We start from the raw sequence: 18,575 nt of genomic DNA, 5'->3' as shown, positions 1-18,575 counted from the left end.
TATTATTTATGGCATTCTCTTCCTTTAAAGCTTGAGCAGGCTCAGATTTAAAACAGGCAGAGTGACAATGAATGTTTGTAAGGAGGCCACAAATAATGTTTTTGTACAGACCCGGCACTCCCAGGCTGGGTCATCCATCACCGAGTCACACCCAGCTTGTCGTGCCTCCTGCAAGTGACAACAGCCTTATCTCCAACCCATCCAGATTAAAAGCTTTCGAGATGTTCTATCATCTATTTCCAGTGCTTTTAATGTCACAGTATTTCTCTGGTTTAGATTAGATTGCTTTTAGACTAAAGCTGTTTTGTTCACGTTTAGCTGGTGATGGAGTGAGGGATGGGTTTGCATTGCAGGGTAAAGGCTGGGCTGAGCCACAGCCCTGTGCTGACTAAGGGAGATTTCTCAGGCTGCTTCTGACTCCCTTTTCTATGGGAAGGAAGGGAGGAAAAGGGCACAGGACAGAGCAATTCCTTGTGGGAGCCACGCAGGACAAGATTATCACGAGCCCTATGTAATGTATTAGTTACAAATGCAGAGCTCTGAACTCTGTTACACAAGAGGTTGCAAAGTAAACGAAAATGTCAGGTAAATTGAGACAGAAATGAGCATTTCTTAAGGTCTCCTAATCCCATTAAACTGAAACCTTGTTCCCTCCATTAATTTCTTCCAAAGGCAGCCCTGACAGCCCAGCGTTCACTGCCTGCCTGTGGTGGCCCTTGGTGCATTAATCAAATTGTTTTTCATGTTAGGCTTATCTGTGTCCTTGTTTCAGGCTTTATTTTTCAAGGCAAACCTGCTTTAACACCGACCAGTGGAGAGGTGTGACAGTGTTGTCCAGGTAGTTGTGCATGACAATCCTTGCCAAGGCTTTTGGGAACAGTTCATGTGGCAGTGATGGGATTCACGGGGGACGGAGTTGCAACAGCCGCCAGAGACAGCCATTAACAGAGGAAAGTTACATATTTTAAGTGATGTTTGGTATTCCCAGTGCCTAAATCTGGGTTAAATTTGCTTGAGCTTTAGGAGAAGGCAGAGCTGTGCGTGGGCTTCTGCTCTTTCCCACAAGACCACCGAGTTCCTGATTGATCTCAACAGAAACTTTGGAAAACTTGATTGAAGTAAAAATATATTTATCTCTGAAATTTAATGTGCTTGGGCACTGGTCCAAAGTCCATTAAAGCAAATGGGAAGGGTCCCTCTGGTTTTATTCCTTTTCAGCTGATGCCTTCAGGACAGTGCAGGTGATAAACAGCAGGATGGATTTGGGGCAGGATTCTCCCAAGAGCTGCTGAGATGCTTTTAAAATCCCCCTTTCAGCTCCCTGATGTGATTGACGTTTATACTCTGGGTTAAGGCATTACAGAGATCCTATTTCTTTGTATCCTGCTTGTCCAGCAATAAATAAGATCCCCGTGAAAGAAAATAAATATGTTGTGGCAGTTCTTTGAATGGAAGAAAAGGGGGTGTAGGGTGTTGGTGATCCTTTTGAAGTGGAATTCTAAGTCAACATCTGAATGCCTTTCTAAAGGAAAGTTTGACTTGGCTTCCCAAGGATCTGCAAAAAAAAAACATTTCTTATTCTTTAATTTTTTTGCCAGGATTTTAGTCATCTTGACTTAAAAATTCTGAAGGGAAGCACTACAAAATTGAAAGTCCAGGTTTGTATTTGCCATGACAGCCACCTTCTACTTGCTGCAGAGTGTTTCTCAATAGCATTTCTCAAGAATTGAAATAATGCATGGGCTTGGTTTTGTGTGTAAGACTGATACAACATTTGTGGATAAAACATTTGCTGCTCAGATCAGGCAAATGAGACAATCACTGAATTTGTTTCTCAGGAGGAAAGGAACTCTCTTATTGCGTCTGTGAGTGGGGCATTTAAAGGAATGTGTTCCTTATCCAAATAATTCTGATAAGAAAGCCCTAAATAGGAATTTTAACTCTCCTTGGCATGGATTTTTGTGGGATTAGATCTGGCACACCCATTCAGATACAGGAGTTTTCATTGGAAGGCTGATTTACACCCACTCCTGCTCCAGGTCAGAGATAACTCTCCCAAAAGATGTGGACAACTTCCTTCCGTGAGTAAAGACAGGGAGCAATAAAACTTCAGAAAATTCACTAGTTTTATCTAATTTTCTCAGGCAAGAGCAGTACTTTGAAGATAAATCACTTCCCTGGTTCCAATAATTTAATTGGTTTCAATCATCTGGCAGGGAAAAAGTGCAATAAACGGTGTGATAATGCCAAGGGTGTGACAGCTGAGCTCTGCTTCTGCTGGGATGTCCCTGCTGGGACCCTGCCCCTGTCTCTGAGCTCCCAGTGCTGGGACTGGCTCTCCATGGGGTTCTTCACCCCTTGGTGCTGCTCCAGTGCCTGAAATGGGGCAGTGGGGACAAAGGACAAGCTCTTAAAAGCAGCTTTGAGATGATGGTGAGTGTCTTCTGTCCTGCTGCTGGCTGTTCTCTGGCAGGGATTTCCTGCTGCTGCCATAAATTGCAGCAGGTTATTACTTAAAAGTGTTTCTCACATGTAGTAAATAACTCTAAAAAGGGAGGTGGCTCTTCTCACAGGCCACCAGTGATGGGACGAGAGGAAAGGAGCTCGAGCAGCAGGGCAGGGTCAGGATGGACAGCAGGAGGAATTTCTTCATGGGAAGGGTGGTTGTCACAGACACTTTTTATGAAAAATCCTTTCCTTAGGGTTTTTCCTCCTGAGAAGCTGAGAGGCCTCAGGAACAAAATGTAAACAATGATTATCTGCTGCTGTGGAATGCAACAGGTGCATCTGTGATTGGTCTTGTGTGGTTGTTTCTAATTAATAGCCAATCACAGTCAGCTGGCTCGGACCCTCTGTCCGACACACAAGCCTTTGTTATCATTCTTTTTCTATTCTTAGCTAGCCTTCTGATGAAATCCTTTCTTCTATTCTTTTAGTATAGTTTTAATGTAATATATATCATAAAATAATAAATCAGCCTTCTGAAACATGGAGTCAGCTCCTCGTCTCTTCCTCGGACCCCTGTGAACACCATCACAGGTGGTCAAGCACTGGAGTTCAATTCCAGCGTGCACAGGGAATGTGGAGCTCTCCTGAGCATCCCAAACCAACCTGGGACAACCAAGGACCTGTTCTGTGGCCAGGCTTGAGCAGGCAGGGCAGGATCTGAGCCCAGGGCTGTGTGTGTACAAACCATGGGCTCCTCACTCAAATTCCTGGGGGGATTTGTTCCTACCACAAGAGATTTCTGGTGTCAGATTCTGGTCCCATGTCAGAAATTTGCTGTAGCTCCATTTTCTTCTCAGCTTTCCCTAAAAAGTGTTCTCTGCTGACTTGTTTCAGCCAAGTAAGGCAGGCAGTGAAAGATTAAAAAATTACTTCAAAAGGCAGTCCCACAGTTTTTGGTAATACTTTTCATGTCTGCAACCCGTATGGTACCGATGAATTCATGATTTAAAAGCAGGACTATTTCCATCCCAAAAGGGGATCTTAGAAAGGCAATAAGTCTGTTTTAATCGGTTTTATCATTCTAATACAATCTCAACAGGTACAGTCACAGGTTTGCACTTGGAATAAGAAGTATTCAGCACATTGAATGCTGCTTTGAGCTGTTTCCTTCCACAGACCTTTCTAAACTCTCAGAAAAAATGAACTTACCAAGGGACCACTTGGCTTTCCTCAAGTATTGATTGTGCAGAGGTTTGTGATGCAAGCCTGGCCACTCTGGCAGGTGATTTGCAGCTGACAGGATTTGTTTCCCCCATCATCAGGGATGTTTGAGCAGACAGGTTGCAGGAAGCAGCAGGGCTTTGAGTGCTGCCAGGTGTCCCTGGCACAGAGGGCTCTCCTCAGGCTGCCTGCTGGTACAAGATGGTCTGAGCACAGCTCTCCCTGCAGAGGGCAAAAACACTGAAGGGATCCATGCTGGAAAGGTTGTAAAAAAGGAGTCTCGGAAGAATGGAGTAAGATGAGCAGGCAGCTGAAGAGAGGGGAAAATAAGCTGTAATAAAGTGAACTGGTGGAGTGGCATAAAGCAGCTTAGCTGTAATGCTGGTGACATCAGTGGGAGTGCTCTGGAACTGCAGCCGGCTCAGGCTCCCCAGATAAAAAGCTACAATCAAAAAGAGCTGAAGATTTGAAAACAGGAGTGTTCTCAATAAAAACAGCCAAAGTGATTTAAACCCTCACCTGTGTCCCACTGCTCCTGCCCCTGTGCTCAGGTGAGACCCCACCTGCAGAGCTGCCTCCAGCTCTGGGTCCCAGCACAGGGAAGAGGCACCAGGATGATCAGAGGGATGAGCAGCTCTGCTCTAAGGCTGGGAGAATTGGGATTGTTCAGCCTGGAGAGGAGAAATCTTTGAGGTGGGTTTATCACAGACTTTCAGTACCTGAAAGGAGCTGAGAGAAGAGATGGAAAAGGACAATTTACAAAGGCCTGGAGTGATAGGAGCAGGGGGAATGGCTTCCCACTGACAGAGAGCAGGTTTAGATTGGATATTAGGGAAAAAATTCTTCCCTGTGAGGGTGGGCAGGCCCTGCCACAGATTCCCAGAGCAGCTGTGGCTGCCCCTGGATCCCTCCAGTGTCCAAGGCCAGGCTGGACAGAACTTGGAGCACCTGGGACAGTGGGAGGTGTCCCTGTCCACAGCAGGGGTAGAGCTGTATTATCCTAAATGTCCCAACCCAAACCATTCTGGGATTCTGTGAACATTTCAGCTCCTGACATCAATTTATTAGAGAACCACAAGATCTCACTGGCACACCATCTTTAAATTGCTTTTTTCCCATGTGTTGCTTTTGAAATGACTTTCATTGGGTATTACCCTTTGAAGAAACTCATGAGGTTAACAGACAGATTTGCCATGCTTATGCTGAGCTGCCTTTTAATTTTTTTGAGTGGCCCCTGAGCCTGTTTGTGATGGTAAGTGCATCATAGGGGAGGGAGGAACTCGGTCATAAATCACTGCACAAGTCTGAGCTGCAGGAGGATGGATTAGGGCTTGATTCTGAAGGGGTGCCTCCGTTTTATTTCCCACTCTACTCCTGCAGGGTCGATAGCATCCTCAGCAGCCATCAGGTTCTGTTTATGGGAGGGCTCTGAGTGGGGGAAGCATTTGAACACCACCAGGTCTGTCATTCTGGCTGGCTGCTCATCTTGAGGGTCACACCTGGGGGAATTTCACTTGGGGGTTGCTGGGATTGCAGGCAGAGAGAAGAAACAAGTGGGAGGAAGGGGAAAGGGGAAGAAAAGAGAGGTTTTCTCTCATGTTCTTTTCACACTCTTGTCTTTCACTCTGTTCTCTATTTCCCCTGCTGAGGTTTGCCACGGAATGACAAGGCAGCCTCCATGGTGTGAACCTGCCAGGAATGTTGCCAGTTCTCACAGACATCTAATTTCCTTCCCCATCACCTTCCCAAAGCTTGCTCTAAGGGGCTGTTAGGGAGGGGAGAGCGTTATTGATCCCTCTCAACTTTGTGTTTCATTAAAACAGAGCTCTGGGCACGGAGCCAGCCCTCAGTTCTGCTCTGCAGCCGTGCCAGGAGCTCCAGGGCACTCGGGATGTGGTTTGGGGTGGATAATGTGGGGAAGGAGAGGGGTTTGGGGTGGATAATGTGGCAATGGAGAGGGGTTTGGGGTGGATAATGTGGGGATGGAGAGTGGTTTGGGCACTCAAGATGTGGTTTGAGATGGATAATGTGGAGATGGATAGTTGGGCACTCTGGATGTGTTTTGGGGTGGATAGTTGGGCTCTTTGGATGTAGTTTTGGGGGTGAATAGTGTTTTGGGCACTCTGGATGTGTTCTGGGGATTAATAATATGGGGATGGATAGTTGGGCACTCTGGATGTGGTTTGGGATGGATAATATGGGGATGGATAATGTGGGGATGGATAGTGGTTTGGGGATGGATAATGTGGGGATGGAGAGCGTTTTGGACACTCTGGATTTGTTTTGGGATGGATAATATGGGGATGGAGAGTGTTTAGGGCACTCTGGTTGTGTTTTTGGGGATGGATAATTTGGGGTTGGATGCTGGTTTGGGCACTCTGGATGGGTTTTGGGATGGATAATGTGAGGATGGATGGTGTTTTGGGCACTCTGGATGTGTTTTGTGGTGGATAATGTGAGAATGGAGAGTGTTTAGGGCACTCTGGTTGTGTTTTGGGGATGGATAATTTGGGGTTGGATGGTGTTTTGGGCACTCTGGTTGTGTTTTGGGGATGGATAATATGGGGATGGATGGTGTTTAGGGCACTCTGGTTGTGTTTGGGATGGATAATTTGGGGTTGGATGGTGTTTTGGGCACTCTGGATGTGTTTTGGGATGGATAATGTGAGGATGGATGGTGTTTAGGGCACTCTGGATGTGTTTTGGGATGGATAATTTGGGGTTGGATGGTGTTTTGGGCACTCTGGTTATGTTTTGGGGATGGACGATGACCCCACCACAGCTTCTTCGTGTTCCTCCCATGCAGGTGATGATCCCCACGAGTGTTTTTTGGGGGGTGAGGAATTCTCCCTGCTCCAGCCACTTTTGTCTGACACATCATTTAAAAAAACCCCAAAAGTTTACATTTACTCTTGCCAATGTCCTCCACCTTCAAGAAGTATTCATCGGGAAGGGATGGTATTTCCATGGCAACAAGGGATTTTTTTTCAGAGAACTGGTGAATTTCCAAGGCACAAGAGCTTGTTCAGAGCCCAGAAGTACCTGGATGGAAAACAAAACAGATGGTAAATCCTCTACAGTTTTTTTTCCTTTTTTCAGAATAATTTTATTGCCAGTTATTCTCCACTTTCCCCCATGTCCTAAATGTTTGCTTTGCAATGAATTTCTGATCTGTGATGGATCCAAGGCACTGCCCAGTGGAATTGGAAGTCAGCAGCACCAACAGCTGATCTGGGAGGGACAAGGACTCCAAACTGCTCAGAAAACATCTGGGGTTTTCTTTAGATTCCCAACCCTTAGAAACATTTCTTAATATTGTCTTGCAGAGTGATGTTTGATAAAGCTTGGGGAATTGGGACATTGGGAATTCACCAAGCAAAAAGTTTCTGTCTTGGAAAAGTGCTCTAAGGATGGACTTGAAATGTTTTTTTTTCCTGAGATGCTGTATTTTTTCCCAGAGAACGGGAACTGGTATTTTAATTTAAATGCAGGTTCTCCACATTTATCAAATATTAGTTATTGCCTTCATCATCATCAACTACTGAGCAAACCTTTTTGCCTCTGTTGGAGCCATTTTTCTCACAATCATGGGAATGATCAGATTTTGCAATGGTCCCAAAAAGAGGAGGGACTCAGCTTAGGCCAAACAGCTGAGCTGTGGGAGTGGTAGGACAAAGGAATTACAGTCCAGCTGAGCCTGGCTTCATGAAGTTCAGGAGGAAGATGAGAAAAAAATCTTAAGTAATATATATTTTTCAATTTTACTTCTTTCCATTATCTTTTGTTGGTTGTCAGTGTAAAAATGCAAAGCTTGACAAAGAAATTGTGAGGATGTCCGTGGTTGTTTCTTGTAATTTAATTAAAAGAAAGAATTGGAAGAACTTCCAACTCCAGGACCTCCAGGACTGCAGCCTCCATTTTTCTGTTACACCTTGGAAATGTAAATTTTGCCTTTAAGTTAATTTCTATTTTAGTTTTCTGGTCCTTCATCTGCTTTTCCACTTGTTTTAAAGCTGAACAATGATTTATTACATCCAGCAAGGATGGGAGGGAATTGGAGGTAATTTAACTTTATTTTTTATGATGGAGTTTGCCAGTATCAAATTTTCATTTGTAACCAGCACATTTTCAGTTGTGAACCCCTTTCCTTGAGCATCTCCACTGTCACTTAGATGCCCATTATTTTATGCCATTTTATGTTTTCCATTTGCCAAAGGGGTGCTAAGAGGAGACAGAAAATTCCTCACACCCTTCCACACTACATTATTGAAAAAGTTACTTTAATGAAAAAAAATGTGATGTTTTCTGATGTGAAAACTGAGCTAGTTCTTAAATTAAGAGCTTGGATAAACGGCAGATCATTTGTAGCATATGAGGAAAGGAAAGGAAAGGAAAGGAAAGGAAAGGAAAGGAAAGGAAAGGAAAGGAAAGGAAAGGAAAGGAAAGGAAAGGAAAGGAGAGGAAAGGAGAGGAGAGGAGAGGAGAGGAGAGGAGAGGAGAGGAGAGGAGAGGAGAGGAGAGAGGAGAGGAGAGGAGAGGAGAGGAGAGAGGAGAGGAGAGGAGAGGAGAGGAGAGGAGAGGAGAGGAGAGGAGAGGAAAGGAAAGGAAAGGAAAGGAAAGGAAAGGAAAGGAAAGGAAAGGAAAGGAAAGGAAAGGAAAGGAAAGGAAAGGAAAGGAAAGGAAAGGAAAGGAAAGGAAAGGAAAAGAGATTTCCTGCTTTTACTGATTATATAATTGCTGTTTTATTAGGGCTTTCAGAGATGAATTATGGAAAGCCTGGGATAAGGAAAAGCATTTAGAGAACTCTGTGGTAGCTGGACTATAATATCCATGATGTGTTTAGATTTCTCTTGTTCAAATAAATAATAAGTGTAGGTAAGGTCAGCTTAATTGATAAGAAAAATGGAATTGTTAATGTTCTGTGACATTAGCTATCACTGTGATATTTTGTAATGCCAAGGCCATTCAGCAACTGATGAAAACCCAAAGTTCACAGTAATGATTAGCATTAAATAAATTTCCCTTTCCTTTGAATATGTAGGCCCCACGGTTTTTTGGGAGTGCTGAAAAAGATCACTGGCTTTAAGAAATATAAAGCTTATAAGATCTAATTTCTGAAATTAAAATCTCATTATTAATAGTTAACTACAGTTTTTATTCATTAAGTCGTAAAAAAGATGAGGAACTTAAATGTCAGAATAGGAATTCTGCGTCTGTAGCAGCTTGGTTTTGGCCATGCAATAATTGCCTGCTCCTCTCATTGCAGCTCTCAGGGAGATGCATTAGAAATCCATATTGATTAATTCATGCACGCTGTGACTTGGTATCTAATTCTTTCCTTTGTCAGCTTGCTGGAACTGGAAGAAAATATCTGATCTTATTCCTCTGCTGGAATGATTTTTACATGAATTTTTAACAGCAAGAACTTCACTTGTATTTACTTGCAGGACCAATGTTTTAGTCTCTAACTCTGGCATGCCAGCAGAGATGATGAATTTCTATTGCTTTTTGGGACAAAAAAAGGACTCCACTGAAGCTCTTCTAAATTAGAAGCATTTTTTCCCCTTTTCATTTTTTTGTTCTTAATCCAGCAGATGCTTTGTATTTGTTTGGTTTTCTGTTGATTTTTTTTTGTAGTCACAAGGTGAATCCTTTCCTTCTTTATTTGCAGGATTGCCAGCATCTTCCTGATGGATATTTCTGCCCTGCCTGGTAATGACCCAACAACCAGACTACAACATTTGCACCATGAAGGCATTTTTGTCCAAACTTTGAAAATATGCTAATTTCTCCCCTAAAATTCTGCTGGAGCCATGAGCAAGGGTTTAATTTAACCACTCCTTATGAAGTTGTCAGACACGGAGTACATTGTTTTGTGGAATTTTACATGGAAAAAGGGCCCACCTGTGGGGTACCAGTGTTTACAATGATTGCATTCAACGATGGCATCCTGTCAGGAGTGTTCTGTGAAAAGCACAGCAGGAATTCCATCTGGGAAAGAGCTCTGCCATTGCCAGCAGGATTCAGGCAGAACTGAGATACCTTAAAGCCAAATTCACAATGTAAAATCACAGCTTCCCACCTCTGCTGGGAGGTCAAAAATGTTGGAGATCCCTTCCGTTGAGATGATCCAGGGATAAAGTTTCCCCCTTTCATGGAGGGGTATGGAGCAGACTATGTGAGGGGTGGATATATTGACAGTTGTAGTTCTTAAAATTAAATCAAGAAAGGAATTCTTGCATGGAATGAAAGAATTTGCAGTCAATGCTTCAGATGAGCTTCCTGAGATGTTCTCTCCCATCCACTGCCCTTAAATGGTTTATCCAGAGCGCCAGGTTCCACTCAAGGAGCTCTGTGCCTACGCGAAATGAGCTCCTGTTACTAAATTCACGGAGGAGAAAAAGCTTTCCAAAGTTTACATCTTGCAAACTTGTGCAGAACTGACAAAAGACATTTCTCCAGGCATTTGGAATTCTGATGGCCTGCACCAAGAAATTCAAGAGTTTCATAGAATCCCAGAGTGTTTTGGAAGGGACATTAAAAACCATCTCATTCCACCCCCTGCCATGGCAGGGACACCTTCCACTGTCCCAGGCTGCTCCAGCTCCAATGTCCAGCCTGGCCTTGGACATTTCCAGGGATCCAGGGGCAGCCACAGCTGCTCTGAGCATCCTGTGCCAGGGCCTGCCCACCCTCATAGAGAAGAATTTTTCCCAATATCTCCTCTCACCCTCCTCTCTTTATCACAGAACTTGCGGAGATGTTTTATAACAGAAAGTTTTAAACCAGGAATGAGGCAAGTCCTTTTTTTTTAACATCATTAAGATTTTGGAGGATGCACAAATCAATTTTTTTCTGTCCCTCCTGCATCCCAACGCCCCCAGTAGGGTTTGCCTGTGGATCACAGTCATTCAGCAAATCACAAATGACAGCAATGTGACCTCTAGGGGCTAATGTCCCTGCCAGCCCAGAAAAGCAGGATCTGAGATTTTGATTTTTTATGTTTCAATAAGCCACTGCAGTGGTTTAGCTACAAAAAGGAATTTAGTACAAGCAGACCAAACCATCCATGTTTCATACACAGTCTACTAAAACTGCAAACTTTTGCAAGACAGAATTATTTTAATGACTATATTAAAAAGCTCTTCTCTAGGGAAGCATCTCTCTCTCTCCTACAGATGTGCTAAATAAGCAGCATTTCCTCATATTTGTAAGCAATTCCAGTGAAAGTTCTTTAAAAGATGATCTGTTGGCATTCTGGCTGTAAAACTGGGCTGTGATCTGCATTCTTTTTTGTGTCTGCCCCTCTTTTACAGATGTGGAGTCATTGAACTATTTCTACCAGGGCTATGGGAAATGATTTGGTATTGCTGCTCAAACTAATCATTATTCACATATAAACTGCCCATTTACTGTTTCTCATATCCAATTTTTGAAGAAAATATTGATGATGACGCCCGAAATAACTTGGCAAGGCTTTGAAGAAGCTCTGCAAATCTGTTACAGAGATGAATTGCAAAAGTGAGGTGCGCTCACTAACCATGCCAAGTGAATGCCAATAGATAAAGTTCAGTTGAGGATTTCTCAGTTTGAATCTTTCTAGGCAGTTTGTGCATGTTATTGTAAGCAAATTCCTGATTCCTGGTTTTTCTGATTGTGGAATGGAAAGAAGCTGAGGTGCTGGAGTTGTGAAAATGGAAGGAAAAGGTTACTAAGCGCTTCAGACAACAGAATTCTCTGCTGACTTTTGGTAAAAGCTGCCCTAAACCAGCCAGGAGCTTCTTTGAGACCTGTATAAACAACAAATCTTGGAAAGACAGAAAAAGTCTTGCTGTGGCTGTGAAAAGCAGCTCTGAGGAATTTGGGATATCAGGAAAAGAACAGCAGGGCTCTGAGCCTGAGCAGCAGAAGGAAGGGTGCAAGGTGAGCTCAGGCTCACATCTGTATAACCCTGGGCATTTCAAATGTGTCATCATGGATCAGGCGAGGAGAAGCAAAGCAAATTCAGCCCAGCCTTCCACAAGAACCCAGCTGCCCATCCCCTGCGTGCCCAGGAAAAATCCTTCTGCTTGGGATCCATGCTGCCATGGGGGTTTCAGCCTGATGGGGACATCTCCGGACGGGCACACCTGGAAAAAGGCAGTGCTGGAAAAAGGCCCTGACCCTGCTGGAAAAGCCATCTCAGATCTGGAGATCCCTGTACTTATTTGTCTTCCTGCTTGTCTCAGATTTATCTGGAGGTGTGTTCTATCCCCATCTGTCAGAGCTGGGGCAGTTCCCTGCTGTTCTTTGGGCAGTTTGCTTTATCTCTCCCACAGCCAATCCTCCCTCCAGGAGATCTCTTCTGTCCATGGGCCATTAATTATTAATTATCTTCTGTCCATGGCCAGTGAGTGTCCCTGCATGGCTGATCAAATCCATCATCCCATGGGGAGATGCTCCGCCCAGGGGAGGAGCCAAGCATTCCTGCCTGGATCCAATCTGAGGTTTGGGACAGCACAGCAGCCTTTGCCCACTGCATTGCCAGAGTGCCCTGCATTGCCAGAGGGAGCCCAGGCCCATCTGCAGCAGCCCTGGAGCTGCAGAGGAAAACTCCCCCCTTGTGCAGGATCCCTGCTGCAGCAGCAGCACAGCTGGCACTGCAGGAGGGCTGAGCCCCCATGGGATGGGGCTGTGCCACCCCCTGACACACAGGGGGGCAGGGCATGGTCTGACTCTGGCAGTGGTTTTTGGTTTTTTTGTATTATTGCATTTGTATTTTAAATTTTCCTGGTAAAGAACTGTTATTCCTCCTCCCATATCTCTGCTTGAGAACCCCTTAATTTCAAAATTATAATAATTTGGAGGAAGGGGGTTTACATTTTCCATTTTAAGGGAGGCTCCTGCCTTCCTTAGCAGACACCTGGCTTTTCAAACCAAGACACTGCTCTTCACACCCATCCTCCACTGAAAACCTTCAGGAAAAGTATTTTCATAGCCAGGCTCCCCCAAGGTTTGCGCATAAAACACCATTTCCCTCACGATGGGGAAGCTTTTGAGTCAAAGGGAAGGATCATCCTGGGCAGAGGTGGAAATTTCAGTGTGAAATGTCTGCAAGGCTGTGCTTGTAACCTGCCTCACCCTGTGATCAGCCAGGAACTCCCCTGCTGCTTCACTTCAACACCTGCACACAAACAAGAGTTGTGTTCTCTCTTTCCTACAGTCTGGGGAGAAAAAACCAAAACCATTTCTATTTTTAAAATCTGAAAATGCCTCAATGCATTAACAGTCTTCTGTACAAAAAGCAAAGACTGTCTAAAATTCAGAAAAACAGGATTAGACAAAGGTAAACAGTTGTGATGTCTTTGGCTATGAAACAGCAGCTAAATGGTTACATTTTTATAATTTATTAAGCCATTTTACCACATCTATAACTTAATTTGCCTTGTACAGACTCAGTAAAAGATTCTGTTTTCTTTCTCCTGGTATTTTCTTTTATTTTCGTAGGGCTTTGCCATTAAAGCTGCTTTAATCTTTGTAGATAAATCTTCAGGTTTTGAAATTTTTCTTTTCTCTCTAAAGACTTCAGCTGTCTTAGGTCTTTACATTTAATCGTTTTTAAATATTTTAGACAATTTGAAGCCCTATTTATAAATGGATATCATTAAGATTAGGCTTTAATAAGTGCTAATCTTTCCCTCCAACCAGGGAGATAAAGCCTGTCTTAAACCTGAATGGCTTAAAACGAGTTCATTTTTTTTTATCCTCATAAAGTGAGCAAATAAAACACTACCCAGCAGCTGCATTCACTGGAAATAATCCTCCCATTTATTACAGCAAAGTGCTTTTCCTCAGAGGTATCAGCCTCCTTTACCTTCAGATGGGCAGGCTGCAGGTCACAGAGCCTGAAACGTGGTCATGACACCTGAAAATCTCCTGGCCTCACAGAAAAACCCCAACTTGGCTCCAATTTTGGATGCTTTTTGTTGAGTTTTGGGTCAAGCAGGGCCAATAAAGGCACTGTGTGTTTTTAGTTCAAGGCACAAATTAATGGCCTGGTCTGCACTGCACACCTCGAGGTGAACACTTCTCTTTTCATCAGGGAAATTCGGATGCTTGGAGGTGTTGAGTTCATTTCTGCCTGTGCTTGGCTGAGCCCAAGGTTGGTGATCAAACCAGGAGCTCTGGCGGAGCAAAGAGATCTTTTTTTTTATGAAGAATGCTAAAAAATGACTGAACATGGCAATTCAATGTTGTTCTGGGAAGTGTGATGGAAAATTTTGGCAGTAAATCAAACCCTGCTTGGGTTTTGCTCCCCAATGGACTTAATTAGCCCTCTCCTATCAACCAAAAGGGATGGAACTGCCCAGGGTTTCCCTGAATTTAAATAGCTTTAATACTCCAGACCATCTTAAATGGGATCTGATGTGACTAAAGGTACAAGATCTTCATCTGATTGGTAGCTGTCATTCCAAACATGCCTCTGCAGCCAAAAGCAGGGGAGGAAGAGGGAAAACAAGGTTTTTGCTGTATGGCCAAAGTGGAGCAAATAATTCACAACTAATAAGTAACACAATCTCCTCCTGAGGATGAAAAATACCCTGCTTTTATTGCAAGTGTATTTATTGAAAGCCATCAGGTAAGTAAAATGAAGTTGCTTCTATTTCTTGCCTGAGTTCCAGAGCAAATTGAAAGTTCATTTCCTGCAGATCCTGGCTTACGAGATTCTAAAACTGGCCTTTGGTAAATGGTCATGAAAGTGGAATTTGAACTGCGTGAAAGTTTGTGGAAAGTGATCAAAGGCAGCTTGGAAAAAAATAAATTCTATTTCCTGATCATTCTTCATTTCCAGTATTAATGTAACTCATGGCCCTGCAAGCTCAGAAATTTCCATCTGGAACCTCACCCAAAGACTGAAACAAATGTGAGGGATTGCAAATCCAAGTAGGAATGTGGGTTGGTACAACCCCTAAAAGCCACTCTTGGTCAGTCCCTCAGTCACCTCTGGGCTCAGGAGTTCTTTCTAACAGTGGCTGTAAATACAGAGCTTCAAAACCACTTAAAAATCTTTTAATATGGATGAAAAGCCCCACAAAGTTAATAAATCTGGTTCATTTTTGTCAGGAGCAGTATGAGAACAAAGGAAGAGAATGGCAACAGAAGGTTTATAACTTATAGTACAACTCCACCAGATGGATCTGAGTTGAATTTCAGTTTTTATTTTCTTTATAAACTTTATGTTTACTTCCAATAAAAGTGACTGTGGGAGAAATCAGGCAAGCACTGACTTCTTTGTGTGATCTACATTTCTGAAAGCTGATTGCAAAAAATAGGGAATTATGTTTATGAGAATCAGATCTGGGTAAATGAAACAAAAAATACAACTGAGCATTGGAGGAGACACATAAGATGGCTGGAAGTTAAATAATCTAATTATAAATATGACGATGTAGAGGATGCCAGCATCAAATCCTGAATTACTTCATCTGCCATGCATGTAAATCTAAGGGGACAAACCTCAACAAGGCAGGCTCTTGATGCTCTTCCAGCTGAGGTCCTCCATCCAGAGCTCACAAAGCTCACAAAACTTAAATGAATCATTCAATTTTTGGATGCTGAGTGCCAATTTTTCCGCAGGAAATTACCTTACATCTAAAATTGCATTTTTCCTAGAGGAAACGTCACAATTAAAAGCAGTCTTGAGTATTGTAACATAATTTATGTAGAATAGTGTATTGCTTCTACTTCCTTTGAAAAGAACAGATAAGTATCCTGTGTACAATGGGATGCCTTTCAGTAAGGCATTATTATAAAATATTAAAAACTGTATTCATCTGGCTACTAAGAACATGATTTTCCTGCAGGGAAGAACATGTTATAATGCTACAAAAGAACACTCCAGGCAAGGTCCAGGATACAGAATATTTTCAGGTTGATTACACATTATGCAAACCACTTGAGTTCCTTCTAAGGATCAAAAAATCCATAAATCCGTATGTGTTTCCACAGGCTCTCCACTCAAATTGCCCGTCAGAGTAAAAAACTCTTGAAAACTGTGCTGTAACCAGGATGATGAAGGAAAATTACTGCCAGACAGATTATATAGTGAAGGAAAACGGGGTAAGTTATTGCGTGCCTCCTAGCCTGAATACATATGGGACAAATGCAAATTTGCCAAATGAAATACAGCTTAGAGTGCATAAATTTCAAACAGATAATACTTTGTCCTTATTAAATCCTGGCTTGGATCATGGAGTGCTTTTTTTTTTCTGAAACTCCAGCTTTTCTGTGGAGGCTGTTTATCCCCTAAAGGAGCATCAATTATAAATAATGGTCAAGCCACCAAAACTGGAAGGACAAGACTCGAAGCAAATAAACTGGAGCAATATAACCGATAAAAACTCAAATATTGCCATGCACTCCAGGAATCCTTTGAGGGGGAGGCATGGGAATTATCATTTATTGGCAGAGCCATAAATAAATACCTGGGCTGGAAGAGCTGAGGTGTGATGCATGATCTACAACTGCACAAATCTACAGGCTGGGCATAAACGGAGCTTTTGTGAAAAATTAAACATCCCAAGGATGTTTAGCTCTGTGGGTCCTGAGCACTAACTGAAGGTTAGTGTGGATAATGGGATAACTTGTTAAAAAAGCCATTTGAAGCCTCCTTGCGCTCAGCGAGGTTGATTTAGGTTTTACCTATTTAAAGCACGGCACTAAACGAGCAGGAAAAGCAGATTGCTTCCTCCAGAGTGGCGAATAAATAACAGATTAAAGCAAAACCACAGAAAAGCCTGTATTCAAAGACAAACGGGGGATGTTTTGAGAAGCTCGGGAATAAAGGTTGGAATGAGACGGGAGGGGGCTCATTAAAAACAAGGAGAGAGACTTTTAGAAGGGCCCGGAGTGACAGGACAAGGGGGTAATAGTTTTAAATTGATGGAAGGCAGGTTTAGATGACAGGACAAGGGGGTAATACTTTTATATTGATGGAAGGCAGGTTTAGATTGTGGAGAAACTGTTCCCTGCGAGGGCGGCCAGGCCCAGGCACAGCGCGCCCACAGCGCCTGTGGCTGCCCAGTCCCTGGAAGCGTCCAAGGCTGGGTGGGGCTGGCAGCAACAAGTGGAAAGTGTCCCCGCCACGGCAGCAGTGGCACTGGATAATCTTTAATGTCCCTTCTAACCCCAGTTTATTCCACAATTCTGTGATAAATGAAGCTCTGCCCACGGAATCGTCTCTCCCCTTGTCCCCCCCACACGGCAGCGCTCAATGAACTCTCCCGCGCTGCCATGGCAACGGCGCCACGCTCAGGGACCGAGGAGCGGCGGGGCCGGGACGGGGACAGCGACAGACTCCGGGACAGCGACAGGGACAGCTCCCGGGGACAGCGACGGACCCCGCCGGGGTGAGCCCTCAGCTGCCCCCCAACTCCCGCCGGCGTGAGCCCCGCGGGTTCCCTTCAGGAGCCGAGGCTCCCTGCGCGCAGCCCGTGCCCGAGGAGGGCCAAGAGTGCCCGGGGCCGGTGTGAGTTGTGTAAATGCCCCCAAAGTGTGCCCTGAGAGAGCCGGGGCCGGTGTGAGTTGTGTAAATGCCTCCACAGTGTGCCCGGCAGTGCCCTGGGCACGCAGCCACACTGCTCCTGGCTCTGTTCTCCTCATCGCCCCTCTCACCCCTTTCTGGTTTTAGGTTGCAGTTCCAGGCAGTTCTTCTTCCTGCCCCGCCAAGTTTTCATCAGCCTTGAAAAGACACCGGTAATGAAAGGAAAAAAAAAAACAAAAACAAAACCCCAAACAACCCCACGCTTTACTACGCAGCTTTTTACACCTTTATTTTATGTGTGCCCTTGTGCTCTGCTCTGTTTCCTCAGAGCGACCTTTGGGACCAAGTGCAGCGCACAAACCCATCCCACAGCGGGCCTTGAGCAGAGCTTTAAAGGCAAGTTCTGACTCTGCTGCCATCATCCACGCGTTGTTTATTGTCCCACCTGTTGTTTATCACCTTGTCTGTTATTTATCACCCCATCTGTTATTATCCCACCTGCTTTTTTTTTTTTTTCCCCTGCTCTGCTCAGGGCAGAACTGCGGCAGCTCATGGGGTAAGAAGGTTTTTCTCTTAAGAAATGTGCTTTGTAATATGGGGTGGGTTTGTGGGTTTTGTGGGGTTTTCTTGTTGGTTTTTTTGTTTGTTTGTTTGTTTGGGTTTTTTTCCTTCTTTTTTTTGGTTGATTTTTGTTTCTTTTTTGGTAGACTTTGTGGAAAGGCTTACCACCCTCCTGCTCATGACCTCTGTGTTTGAATTCATTTACAATACAGCTGAAATTACAATTCTTGGTTAAACAGTTGCAGTGGTTAACTATGTTTTTTCCCCTTAACTACTGTATTTTTCCCCCTTAACTAAAAACCAAGATGTTTCAAACCACCACAACAGTGAAGATACGCAAACCATAGAAAGAGGTGTTGAGTTTGCGGAGTTACCAAGAGAATGCATCTTCCCAAAGTGTGGTGAAATTGCAAAATATGGTAAAATGACTTAGGGAAAGTGGCATTTAGTAAGTTTCATGTTGTTTTCCTGATCTGACTTTAGGTGTGTTGTAGAGTGTTACACATAGAAATGGATAATTGGTTTAAAATAGAAAGTGGTGTTTGAAGTGGCTGGTGTCACAGATGTTGGGACATGGAGAATATGAATTTATTCTGAAAGGCTGGAGTCATTTCAGCATACCTGAATTAAAGTTCATGTGTAATTTTTTTCTTTCTTATATTTTTAATGTCATTCTTTTTCCTCTTTCTTTAAAGTAGTTAGCATAATATTAAATGTTTGCAAGGAGCAGAAGTCTCAGTCATTGTAATTAACAGCAATTGGGTGAGGAGTGATGATAGACAAACTCTTTATTGCGCTTGGAATAATTCTTCAAAGGAAATAG

Source organism: Camarhynchus parvulus, chromosome 9, assembly GCF_901933205.1.
Source record: "Camarhynchus parvulus chromosome 9, STF_HiC, whole genome shotgun sequence".
NCBI lineage: Eukaryota > Metazoa > Chordata > Aves > Passeriformes > Thraupidae > Camarhynchus > Camarhynchus parvulus.
The sequence above is the reverse complement of the archived record's forward strand: the minus strand, read 5'-3'. Positions refer to the sequence as shown.